The sequence below is a fragment of the Eumetopias jubatus genome, unplaced genomic scaffold, assembly GCF_037043125.1.
Source record: "Eumetopias jubatus isolate StellerSeaLion01/CBP00866 unplaced genomic scaffold, mEumJub1_p1.0 scaffold_11, whole genome shotgun sequence".
Classification (NCBI taxonomy): domain Eukaryota; kingdom Metazoa; phylum Chordata; class Mammalia; order Carnivora; family Otariidae; genus Eumetopias; species Eumetopias jubatus.
Genome location: NW_028274817.1, coordinates 88,626,155 through 88,638,489, shown reverse-complemented (window position 1 = coordinate 88,638,489; position 12,335 = coordinate 88,626,155).

Genomic DNA, 12,335 nt, shown 5'->3' with positions numbered 1-12,335 from the left:
GAATACTATTCAGCTATAAAAAGGAATGAAAATTGGATCAGAGAATATACTATTCGGCCATAAAAAGGAATGAAATTTTGATATATGCTACAACATGGATAGATTTTGAAAACATTTTGCTTCATAAAATAAGCCAGAAATAGAAAGACAAATATTGTGTGATTCCAGTTATATGAGGTACCTAGAATAAGCAAATTCATAGAGACACAAAGGAGAACACAGGTTACCAGGGGCTGGAGAAGTGGAGAAGGGGGAGTTTTTATCCAATGGGTGCAGAATTTACGTTGGGGATGATGAACAGGTTTTGGGCATAGATAGCGGTGGTGCATACACAACATTGTGAATATATTTAATGCCTCCAAACTACACTTACAAATGATTAAGATGATAAATACTATGTTATACTTACGTTGCCACAATAAAACAATAAATTTTAAAAAGGGGGGCAAGGAAAAAAATGGATCAGACTTCTGGTCCAATGGGAAAGACTGAACATGCATGCAACACTCCATCCCATATCACCCAAATTCGATTGATATGACAGAAATTATACTTTTTTTAAAAAAAGATTTTCATTTGTTTATTTTAGAGAGAGAGAAAGAGAGAGCATGAGTCGGGGGAGGGGCAGAGGGAGAGGGAAAGAGAAGTAGATTCCCCTCTGAGCACGGAGCCTGATGCAGGGCTCAATCTCATGACTCTGAGATCACGATCCGAGCTGAAAACAAGAGTCAGATGCCTAACTGACTGAGTCACCCAGGTGCCCCAGAAATTATACTTTCTTAAAGCAATAACAATGCTAGGCATAAACTTGACAAGAAAGGTTTAAAACTTATATGAAGGAAATTACAAAACTCTTCTAAAAGACCAAAGGTAGACTTGACACAACAGAAAATACCTTATTTTGGGATAGACAGACCTAACATCATAAAGGATATTGATTAATTCTAAGTTAGTATATATAGTTAATACAATCACAATAAAAACATCATCAGATTTTTGTTCCCCGGAGTTAATTATAAGGCACTTCAGGGATAGTCAAGAAACACCTGAAAAATTTAAACAATGATGGGCACTTGCCCTGTCAGATATTAAAAAAACTATATAACCCAAAGCAGGAGGTAAGTATCTAAGAGTTCACACTGATAGAGATAAGTGATTGAATAGGTAAATGGGGAAAAGACAGATGTCTTGGGCCTTATCATCTCATGTCTATACTTGACCTGACTCCCCAAAGAAGTAGAGCCTAACTCCCCACTCCCTAAATGTGGGCTGCCCATAGTGACTTCCTTCCAAAGAGGGCAATATGGAAAACAAGGGGGAAAAAGAATACCTTCACAGTGAAACAATCTGACAAGCACTACCTCAGCCAAGTGATCAAGGTCAACATCAACAGTGATAAATCATGTTGATAATATGTACCCTCGGCACGATGTGATGTGATGAAAATGGCACTTTACCTCTGTGGTCTTCCTCCCAAAGGCTCATAAAGCCAGTCGAGTCTTGAGAAAAACATCAAATGCCTTCCAGCAGAGGAGTGTTCTGCAAGAAACCTGACTGCTGCTCCTCAAAACTGTCAAGATCACCAAAAAAAGCAAAGTCTGAGAAATTGTCACACCAAGAGGAGCCTAAGGAGACACGATGACTGAATCTAATGTGGTATCCTGGCATGGAAAAATGACGACATTAGGTCGAAAACTAAGAAGAGCTGGATGAAGTATGCACTTTAGTTAGTAATAATGTATCGGCATTGGTTCATTCATTTTGATAAATGTGCCATACTAATGTAGGTTGTTAATAACAGGGGAAATGGTGTAGGGTATATTGCAGTTCTCCATACAATCTTCTCAAATTATTTTTATAGATCTAAAACTCTCCTAAAAAAAATAGGCTATTATGCATGAAACATTTTTGTAGATGTCACCCTGTGGCCTTTGCCACAGGTTACCTGGAGAATACCCTAGGAGTGGAATTGCTGGGTCATAGAACACAGCTTTGCTAGATATTGTCAAATTGATCTTAAAATCCTTGTAACAATTTTCATCTCCACTATCAGTGTATGAAAAATTGAATTCCATCCTCCTTTCCCAGTAATACATGCATCCTCATCGATTTTTATTATTTTCAGACTTTAATTTTTTTGCAAACCTGCTGGGTAGAAATATGAGGTGGATAGTTGTTTTAACTTGCATTTCTGTGATTCGTGTTCTTTTACTTCACCCAGGTTCCTATGTACTGAGTTGCCTGTTGTCTTTTACATTTTAATTTGTAGGGTTTTTTTTTAAGATTTTCTTTATTTATTTGACAGAGAGAGACACAGCAAGAGAGGGAACACAAGCAGGGGGAGTGGGAGAGGGAGAAGCAGGCTCCCTGCTCAGCAGGGAACCAGATGCAGGGCTCGATCCCAGGACCCTGGGATCATGACCTGAGCCGAAGGCAGACGCTTAACGACTGAGCCACGCAGGTGTCCCGTAGTTCTTTATATATTTTGTAGTTCTTTATACATCTTAGTAGTTCTTTATATATTTTAGTTCTTTAGTAGTTTGTAGTTCTTTATATATTTGTAGTTTTTATAGATTTTAGAATATTTGTATATTATGTTACTGTCAAATGTGTTTTCACACCCTTGATTTTAAACATTTTTAATGATGTCTTTTATACCACCCAACTTTTTAATGACACTACTTTTTTTTTAAGGTTTTATTTATTTATTTGACAGAACGAGAGAGCAGGAGAGCACAAACAGGGGAAGCAGCAGAGGGAGAGGGAGAGGCAGGTTTCCCACCGAGCAGGGAGCTCTATGCGGGGCTCAGTCCCAGGACCCTGAGATCATGACCTCAGCCGAAGGCAATCTCTTAACCAACTGAGCCACCCAGGTGCCCCAACACTACTTTTAAATGTTGTCAAATTTATCATTGTTTCCTTTATGTATACACATTCCATTGCTGCTTTGAAAAATCCATCCTATTGAAATCAAAGCATTCTCCTCTATTTCCATCTAAAAAAAATAATGCTTGCTGTTGTTTTTTTTAATATTTTATTTCTAAATAATTACGATTTAATTTTTTAAATAATCTCTACACCCAACATGGGGCTCAAACTCACAACCCCAAGATCAAGAATTGCTCGCTCTACCAACTGAGCCAGCCAGGTGCCCCAATAGCACCTCTTCTTTCAAAAAAAACTTATTAGAAAGCCTTAGAAACTTAAAGGGGGCCAATGGAACATGAGCAGAACATCCAGAAGTGGGTCCACCTGCATATGGAAATTTGGTATGTGATAAAGGTAGCATCTCAGTACAATGAAGGAAAGATGGACCTTTAATAAATAGTATTGGGGTAACTTCTTAGCTACACAGAAAAAATAAACCAGGATCTGATAAATTCCAAATACAGCAGAGATTTAAAGGTAAAAAAATTAAACCGTACGTGCCCAGAAGAAATCATATGTAAATTCTTCTGTATTAGGGAGTGCAAAACACTTTCCTAGCTAGGGATCAAAATCCAGAAACTAGGGAAAAAATATCGCTAAATCTAACCATGTAAAATTTTAAAAACAGAAAAAAAACAAAAACAAAAACAAAACCTCCATGCCAAAAAACACCATAAACCATGGAAAAAGACAAATGGCAAATTGGGAAAAAAATATTTGCAACTTGTATCACAGCTAAGGGTTTACTTTCCTTTAAGTATTTGTTTAAAAATAGAGAAATAACAGGCCATCTGCCCCATAGGAAAATGGGAAAGAGAAATGAACACACATTTCAAGAAGAAATGCAAATGGTCCTTAAAAATGAAAAAATGTTCAACCTGTTTGGTAATAAAAAGATGCAAATTGGGGTGCCTGGGTGGCTCAGTCAGTTAAGTGTCTGCCTTTTGCTCAGGTCATGATCCCCGGTCCTGGGATCGAGCCCTGCATCAGGCTGCCTGCTTAGTGGAGAGCCTGCTTCTCCCTCTGCCTCTGCCCCCACTCCTGCTTGCTCGCTCTCTCTCTCTCTCTAGTGCTCTCTCTCTCTCTCTCAAATAAATAAAATCTTTAAAAAAATAGATGCAAATTAAGTTTCACAAAGATGTCATTTCTCATACAGCAGAGCAATATACACACTGGCTAGAGCCTCCAGCAGGAAGTTCAACAGAAGCGGTTAAAATCAACTTCCGGTCTCGTTCCTGATCTCAGTATTTCATCCATGTTTACTTTTCGTAGATACCCTTTATCTGATTGAGGAAGTTCCCCTCTCAGTTTGTTGAGAGTCTGTATTTTTTATGATAAATAATTGTTTAATTTCATTAAATACTTTTTCTGCATCTGGTGAAATGTGGTTTTAGCCCCCCTTTATTCTGTTAATGAGGTGAGATATATTGATTTTCAGATGTTGAACTGATCTTGCATTTCTGAAATGAATCCCACTTGGTCATGATATACTGTCTTTTTTTTACATATTGCTGGATTTGATTTGCAGTATTTTTTCCAGGATTTTGGAGTGTATGATCGTGGGAGATAGCAGCTTTAATTTTCCTCTTGTAATGTCCTTGTCGCGTTTTGGTATTAAAGTTATGATGCCCTCATAAAATAAGTTTGGCAGTGTTCCTGCTGTTCCTATTACTTGGAAAAGTTTGAGTAAAAAGGCATTATTATTTATTTATTTTTATTTATTTATTTTTTTTAAGTAATCCCTACACCCAACGTGGAGCTCAAAGTTAAAATCCTGAGATCAACAGTCGCATGCTCTACCGACTGAGCCAGCCAGGGGCACCCTCCCCCGCCTTTTTTTTTTTTTTTTAAATTTATTAAACGGTGTTATTTCTTTAAATGTTGAAAGAATTCACCATCGAAGCCATCTGGGCCTGAAGTTTTCATTATGGGAGGCTTTAAACTGCAGGTTCAATTCTTTAACAGATATAAAAATCTTCAGGTTTTATTCAGATTCTCTTTATCTTCTTGAATAAATTTTGGTAAATTGTGTGTTTTGAAAAATTCATCCATTTCATGTAAATTTTCACATACTGCTTTTCATATAACTAACTGTATCTAAAAGTAACCAAAGAGCTGATGAGGAAATGCTCTTTTTTCCTAAAAGAATTCAAGTTTATAAATTATTTGTTCAAAAATAAATTATCAATTTAGAACCTTACTATTTTGTAACCCCAAATGAAATCATGGGTCGAGGCAGTCATTATTACTGGCTGCTCAAAATATTAAGCGATAAGCTGATGGGAAGTTTTATAATGGTTGATTTAGGCTGACACTACTTGAACCCACTGATCAATTTTAATGCTCCCCAAAGAGAAATAACCAGAAATTATGTGTCCCTTCTTGTGATACAACACAAAGTACACACCACCACCTATGAAATGTTGTTGGCCCTCCCCACAACCAAATCAAACCCGAATCTAATTATGTCTGCTTACATAACTATCAGTTGACAGGTAACACAGGGGCCGAAAGAACATGTTAAATGACACGGCAAGAAGGCAATCAGCAACAATCAAAATATAGGAAGTTCTAGGAAAATGATGTGGTTTCTTTAACAAATCAATTAAAAAAAAAGAAGGAACTGGGGACTATAAATTAAGAGAATTAACAAATTTAACAGCAACCAGATACAACGTGTGGACACTGTTTACTGATTGGAAAAAACCAATTGTAATAAAAAGAAAAAAATTAAGATCTTTGGGGAAATTTGAATACTGAGGATATTTCATACTATTATGGGATTATTGTTAATTTTTTTGGTGTGATAACAGTAATAGTTTTCTTTAAAAGGTCTTTATCTTTCAGAGATATGTAAGAAGTATTTACTGGTGAAATGATATATCTGGGGTATATTTCAAAATATTTGCAGGGGAGGGGGTGGTTATAGGTAGTGGGAGAGTGTAGCTGAAATAAGATTGGCAACGTGTTGATAATTGTGGAAGCTGAGTGATGGGTACATGGAATTTTGTTATATTGTTCCCTCTACTCTCATATATATTTAGTCACTTCCATAATAAAGTTTTTAAGAACCCAACAGTGCTGGAAAATAAAGATGCCATTCACAAACCAAAAATATGAAATTTGAAACATTTGAAAGCAGATGGGATCAGAAGAGAAGTCAGACGACAGGAAACCGCAGATTAAGTCATCAGGAGGGTTCTTGCCAAAGCAGCCTCGAGAAAAGGTGATGGGGAAGTAGGCCCTCCCCCAGTTATATATTTTCAAAACTTATTGGCAAGAGTTGATACAATTACGGTCCTTCCTCTCCGCCTGGCCTCCTTTTTCCCCCTCACTTGAATAGAACTGCTGATCGGGAAAGTCCAACAATGTTCTCTAAAGAAACTGGCCCTAATGAGGTGAAAACCTGAGAAAGTAAAATTGGCACTGTGCCAAGGGCAGGGACCAGAAAACAGAGATCAGGCTCCATCCCTCTAGCTGTCCAATAAGTTCTCCATGGAACTGCACTTGCAAGTGCAGTACTCCCTGCACCCCGCCTACCTATAAGGAAGGCCTCCTACAACTACAACCCGTCTTTTTTTTTCTTTAATATTTGATTTATTTATTTGACAGAGACAGAGAGCAAGTGGGGGAGGCGCAAAAAGCATAAAATAAACCTCCATGAGTCCTTACTGATATAAATGATTGAGTCGATTAATAAACAGGGGAGAAAACACTTACCCTCCTATGTAGAATTTAAAATAATTTATGTAGATACAACACTCTAAAGGAAGGTAGCATAATTCCTCTCTTTTTAAGTGTGGGGCTGAACAGAGAGACTGCCTTTCCAACAGTGCAGGAATGGAAAGAGTTGACCTGACAGTGGAGAAACCTGACCAACAGCCAGGTGATCCGGGGCCACCATCAGCAGTGGTTAGGTCATACTGATAGTACGAACCCTTGATGTGACATGATGAAAATGGCACTCCACCTCTGTGATCTTCTTCCTCAAAACCCTAACTCCAGTCTAATCATGAAAACACATCAGAAGAAGTTCAATACCGAAGCATTCTACAGTATACCTGACCATCAAAAATAAGGCAAGTCTGAAAAGCTGTCACGCCAAGAGAAGCTTAAGGAAAACATGACAACTAAATGTCACGTGAAGAGGGTCGGGGGGGTGGAAAGGGGGATATTAGGTAAAAACGAAATCTGAATAAAGATAGACATTAGCTAATAATAATGTATCTGCATTGGTTCATTAATTGTAACAAACGTAGCACAATAATGTAAGATGTTAATAATAGGGAAAACCGTTGAGTTCTGGGGGAGACACATGGGAACTCTGTACTATCTGCTCAATTTTTCTGTAAACCTAAAATTATTCTAAAAGATAAAGTCTACTTAAAAAGTACAATTTGTGGGGCGCCTGGGTGGCTCAGATGGTTAAGCGTCTGCCTTTGGCTCAGGTCATGATCCCGGGGTCCTGGGATGGAGCCCCGCCTCAGGCTCCTGGCTCAGCAGGGCGACTGCTTCTCCCTCTCCCTCTGCCTCTTCCCCTGCTCATGCTCTCTGTCTCAAATGAATAAATAAAATCTTTAAAAAATAAATAAAAATTTTAAAAATAAAAATAAAATAAAAAGTACAATTTGCTTAAGCAAAAGGCAGGAATCTTCAGAATGAAAGAACCTAATGAATGCTGAATATAATGAGAGATAAACATTGTTTCATTTCCATGATTCTGATTCCCTCTGTCTCACATTTACTGAGCCCTTATTTTGGGGCTCTCAATCTCACAACCCAGGGAGGGGGTTTAGACCCCTCCCACTGGCCTTGGTTTTTTAAATGTTAGCTCTGTGTATCTTCTCTGCAAGGGCAGCACACAGCAAAAGGACCCTAACATGGATTTTTAAGGCTAGTTCAGTTTTTTTAAAACTCACATTTAGAGACAAATTTATGAAATTTCAAAACTCCAAGAAAATAATCCACAAAACTTTCAAAGAAAAAACATATGAAAAAGGTTACTCAGAAAGGTTCCAAAGCCAACTGGCATCATGCAACATCGGATAGTAGAATACAATGCAGCAGTGTCTTCAGAATTCGAAGGGGAAAATATCGTGAATCTTAAAAGTGTATGAGAACAGAAGATATTTTAAGCACACAAGAACTCGGAAAGTTTACCTCCCACACCTGTAACAATTACTCAAGAAAATAGTTCAGCCAAAAATATAAGTAATCCAAGAAAGAACACATGAGATGTAAGAAACAGTAGGTGCTGAGCCTGTTCCAGATTGGGGTGCGGGCAGGAGGATTTGAAGGAAAATGAAGAGGCTTGATTACAGCTCGAGGCTTGGAGACTTCTCCACTGAACGGTGATGTTTTATAAACGTTTCCTTTTCTGTGGCTGTAATCGCACTGCTTGACTCTACATAGAATATTTATATAAAACCACATGGTGAATTCTGTTCCTTTTTCCGTTTGAAGTATGATTACTGATATACTTGGATTTACTTTTACCATCTTATTTTATGCTTCCTATTTACTTTTGCTTTCTCCATGCTTCTTTTCCTGCCTTTAGACTGGACTGCTTATTGGTATGTTGGAAATGTGATTTCTTCACAACTAATAATTCATTTAGGGATGGCTCTTTCTTTAAGATTTTATTTATTTGAGAGAGACAGTGCAAGAGAGCAAGCACGAGTTGGGGGGGCAGCGGGGGGAGAGGAAGAAGCAGGCTCCCCGCTTTACACAGAACTCGATCCCAGGACCCCGGGATCATGACCCGAGCCAAAGGCAGACGCTTAACCGACTGAGCCACCCAGGCGCCCCTGGGGATTGCTCTTAAAATGTCATATACGTGCACAAAGTGTGAGCCTAACCAATAGGTTTTGGAACAATACAATAACTTGACATGACAAATCCAAATATTTTAGTTCTACATTCGTTTTATTTGCCCTTCCACCCCCAAGTAGGCATGACTATTGGTTTACACGTGCAACGTTGGCTTAGATTTACCCAGCATTAGTATTAGCTGCTGATGGCTTGACGGTTGCACCATTCTCCTGAGAATTGCTCTCAGTAAGACAGTGCATTCCTGGCTGGGAGGTTACCCATCCCAACCCCCAAGGGCAGACTGCAACCAGTGACCTGACTGATAATGGGGATACAAAAAGCCAGCTCCCTTGTTACAGTGGAGGACAACTCAGTGGACCAGTATTAGTTTTCTACTGCTGCTATAACAAATGATCACAAACACCCGGTGGCTTGACACGACACAAATTTATTATCTTACAGGTGTGGAAGTAAAAAGTCCAACATGGGTCTCACTGAACTAAAATCAAGGTGTCGGCAGGGCTGTGTTCCTTGGTGGAGACAGTAGGGGAGAATGTGTTTTCTTGCCTTTTCCAGTTTCAGGAGGCCACCAGTATTCCATGGCTTGTGGCCCCCTTCCTCCATCTTCAAAGCCACAACACAGCACCTATCTGATCATTCTTTCATAGGCACATCTCTTTCTCAGACTCTTTCTTTTGCCTCCCTCTTCCTATCTTAAGGACTATTGTGATTACACTGGGCCCAGGATACTCCGGAATAATCTGAGATAGGTTGGTATGCAACTTTGATCACATCTGCAACCTTCATCCTCCTTTGCCACGAAACCTAATGTACTCACAGGTTCAGGGGGATTTGGATGTGAATATTTTTGGGAGGCCATCATTCTGTCAGTCACAGTGCCCTTCAAGCTCCAGAGCTCTTGGCAGGTTCAGGCTAAGGTAGTTTCCAGCCAAACCCATATAAAGGGACCTATAGGAGGTTGTGTCCTCATTCAACAGTAAACAATATTCATCATAACAATGTATAAAACTTTAGAGACATGTAATAAATTGTTCCTACAAGGATGCAAAAAGGAAGGTGTTCTAGAACTAAATCCACATCTACCATAATGGGAAGTCCGAGTCAAGTCATTTATCATAACACAAAGTCTAAGAAATGTGATTATAGTAAATACCAAGAGAAACAACCAATATAGTTGAAACTTCTCTGGGGAAAGAGCCACGAAGTTGGCAAAAGGTAGAGCAGAGAAGTGCTCCCTTTTTTAGAAGCCTGATCTGTAGCCAAATACTATATGACGTCTCGAACTATGCACATCATTTTGACAAAAACAACTAAAAAAATAAATTCAGGGGCGCCTGGGTGGCTCAGATGGTTAAGCATCTGCCTTCGGCTCAGGTCGTGATCCCAGGGTCCTGGGATCGAGTCCTGCATCGGGCTCCCTGCTCCTTGGGAGCCTGCTTCTCTCTCTCTCTCTCTCCCTCTCTCATGAATGAATAAATAAAATCTTTAAAAAAAAAAAATTCAGTGAATGAAGCAAAAAAAGTTCAAAAGAAAGAGCCCCTTAAAATAGCAAGAACCTAAAAAAAAAAAAAAAAGCAATAACCTACTGAATTCCTATTCCTAGATCTAAAACAAACCTTTTACTAACTACAAATTAATACGTACTTACCGTAAAGACTTAAGATGACATAAAAATGTTGAAAATACGTGAAAATCCTATGCATACACCAAACTCTCAGAGATGGCTTCTATGAGCATCCATGTGCATGCTTATGCTCACAGGTAGAGTTTTTCCAAAAAAGTGGGATCACACTGTTTGCAACCTGATTATGTCACTAACATGTGGATCTGTCCAGATCAATTTATACAGCTCTGCAAGTCCTCTTAATAACTGTACAGAATTCTGTCATTTGAATGTACCATTAAAAGTGATAATAACTTGACAAAACTCAGGAGACCTGAGGGTAGCAGGAAGAGATAAGTTCATTTTCCTCATCTTTAATTACAGGGAGTTAGCAAATATTATCTAAGGTGGAAAAGAAGGATAGGAAAAAAGTATGATATTTAAAGTAATAAAGGCATTTACTAGAAACACAAAATATATTAGCCATTAAAAAAGGAAAGTGGATATGCACAGAATTCCTTAACTTTCAGAGTGGACAATCCAATACATACTAACCAAACTTGGACAATAAAGATAATATATGTATAAATACATTAAAATGTAAATAAAAAGAACTTTTAATTATGGTTGTCTCATAAAAGGGGATGAGGGTGGGCACTTACATCTTTCTGTCATCATAAATGTACCTATTACAAAAAGATACTCATTTTCGTAATATGTAACTGAAAATAGCTATTTAGAAAGCAGTACATAAACTATGCTCAGTTTTTACACAAAATACATATAATGTGTTCATGCACAGGCAGAGAAGACTCCAAAGGCTATGTACCAAAATACTGACAACAGTTATCTCTAAGTACATATTATAAACATTCTATATATTCTTTGTACATATTTTTCTATAATGAGCATATTTCATTTATATTTATTGGAAATAAGAAAACACATTAAAAATCATCTTTTTTTGTGAGGGGGAAGGATGGGGAGCTCTAGAAGAATAAAAAATAAAGATCAGTCCAAATGTCCTTAAATATCTTTTAAAGCCTAGGCCACAAAATACCTATAATCTGTACACTCAACTTTAAATAAATCTTGCAAACAGTCGTTACGCCCTCGAACATAAAAATCCCCATTTTATTTTTACTTATTTAAAATCCCCATTTTATTTATTTATTTTTAGAGATTTTTCATTTATTTATTTGACAGAGAGAGACAGACTGAGAGCACAAGCTGGGGGAGCAACAGAGCGAGAGGGAGAAGCAGGGAGCCCGATGCAGGGCTCGATCCCAGGACCCTGGGATCATGACCTAGGCCAAAGGCAGACGCTTAACAACCGAGCCACCCAGGCGCCCCTAAAATCCCCATTTTAGTCAAAGGCAGGCTATAGGCTTTTCATTCCAACTAGGCCCCAAGTCATTTCTGATGGAGCCTCTGATTTATGGGACTACTACCCAGAAAATGTTTCCCATAGACTGGCACCAACTCTGCCACAGTAATTTCATACTCACTCACCCATTCACATTAACTGAATACCCACCTTGAGCAAAGCATTACACAGCGTGCGTCACGAGTTAGAGACTGATTAACACAAATGACTGCCTCATGTAGCATATAACCTTGTGGGGAAATGGCGCAGATGTGAGGCAGAATAAGGGTCACTAACATAGAGACGACAGTATGGGGAGCACGGCTATTATTTCGCATTTGTATATAAATATTTTCAAACAGATCAACAGATACTTGGAAATGTATAGGTAAAAATGAAGGACTATATCTTGCAGTTCTCATTCATGTGTGGACTCCAAAAAGAAGTTATCCCTAACACTTATTTGCCACAAATCATGTATGTCAGGTTCTCCTATACGATTTTTTTTTTTTTTTAAGATTTTATTTATTTGACAGAGAGAGACACAGCGAGACGGAACACAAGCAGGGGGAGGGGGAGAGGGAGAAGCAGGCTTCCCGATGCAGG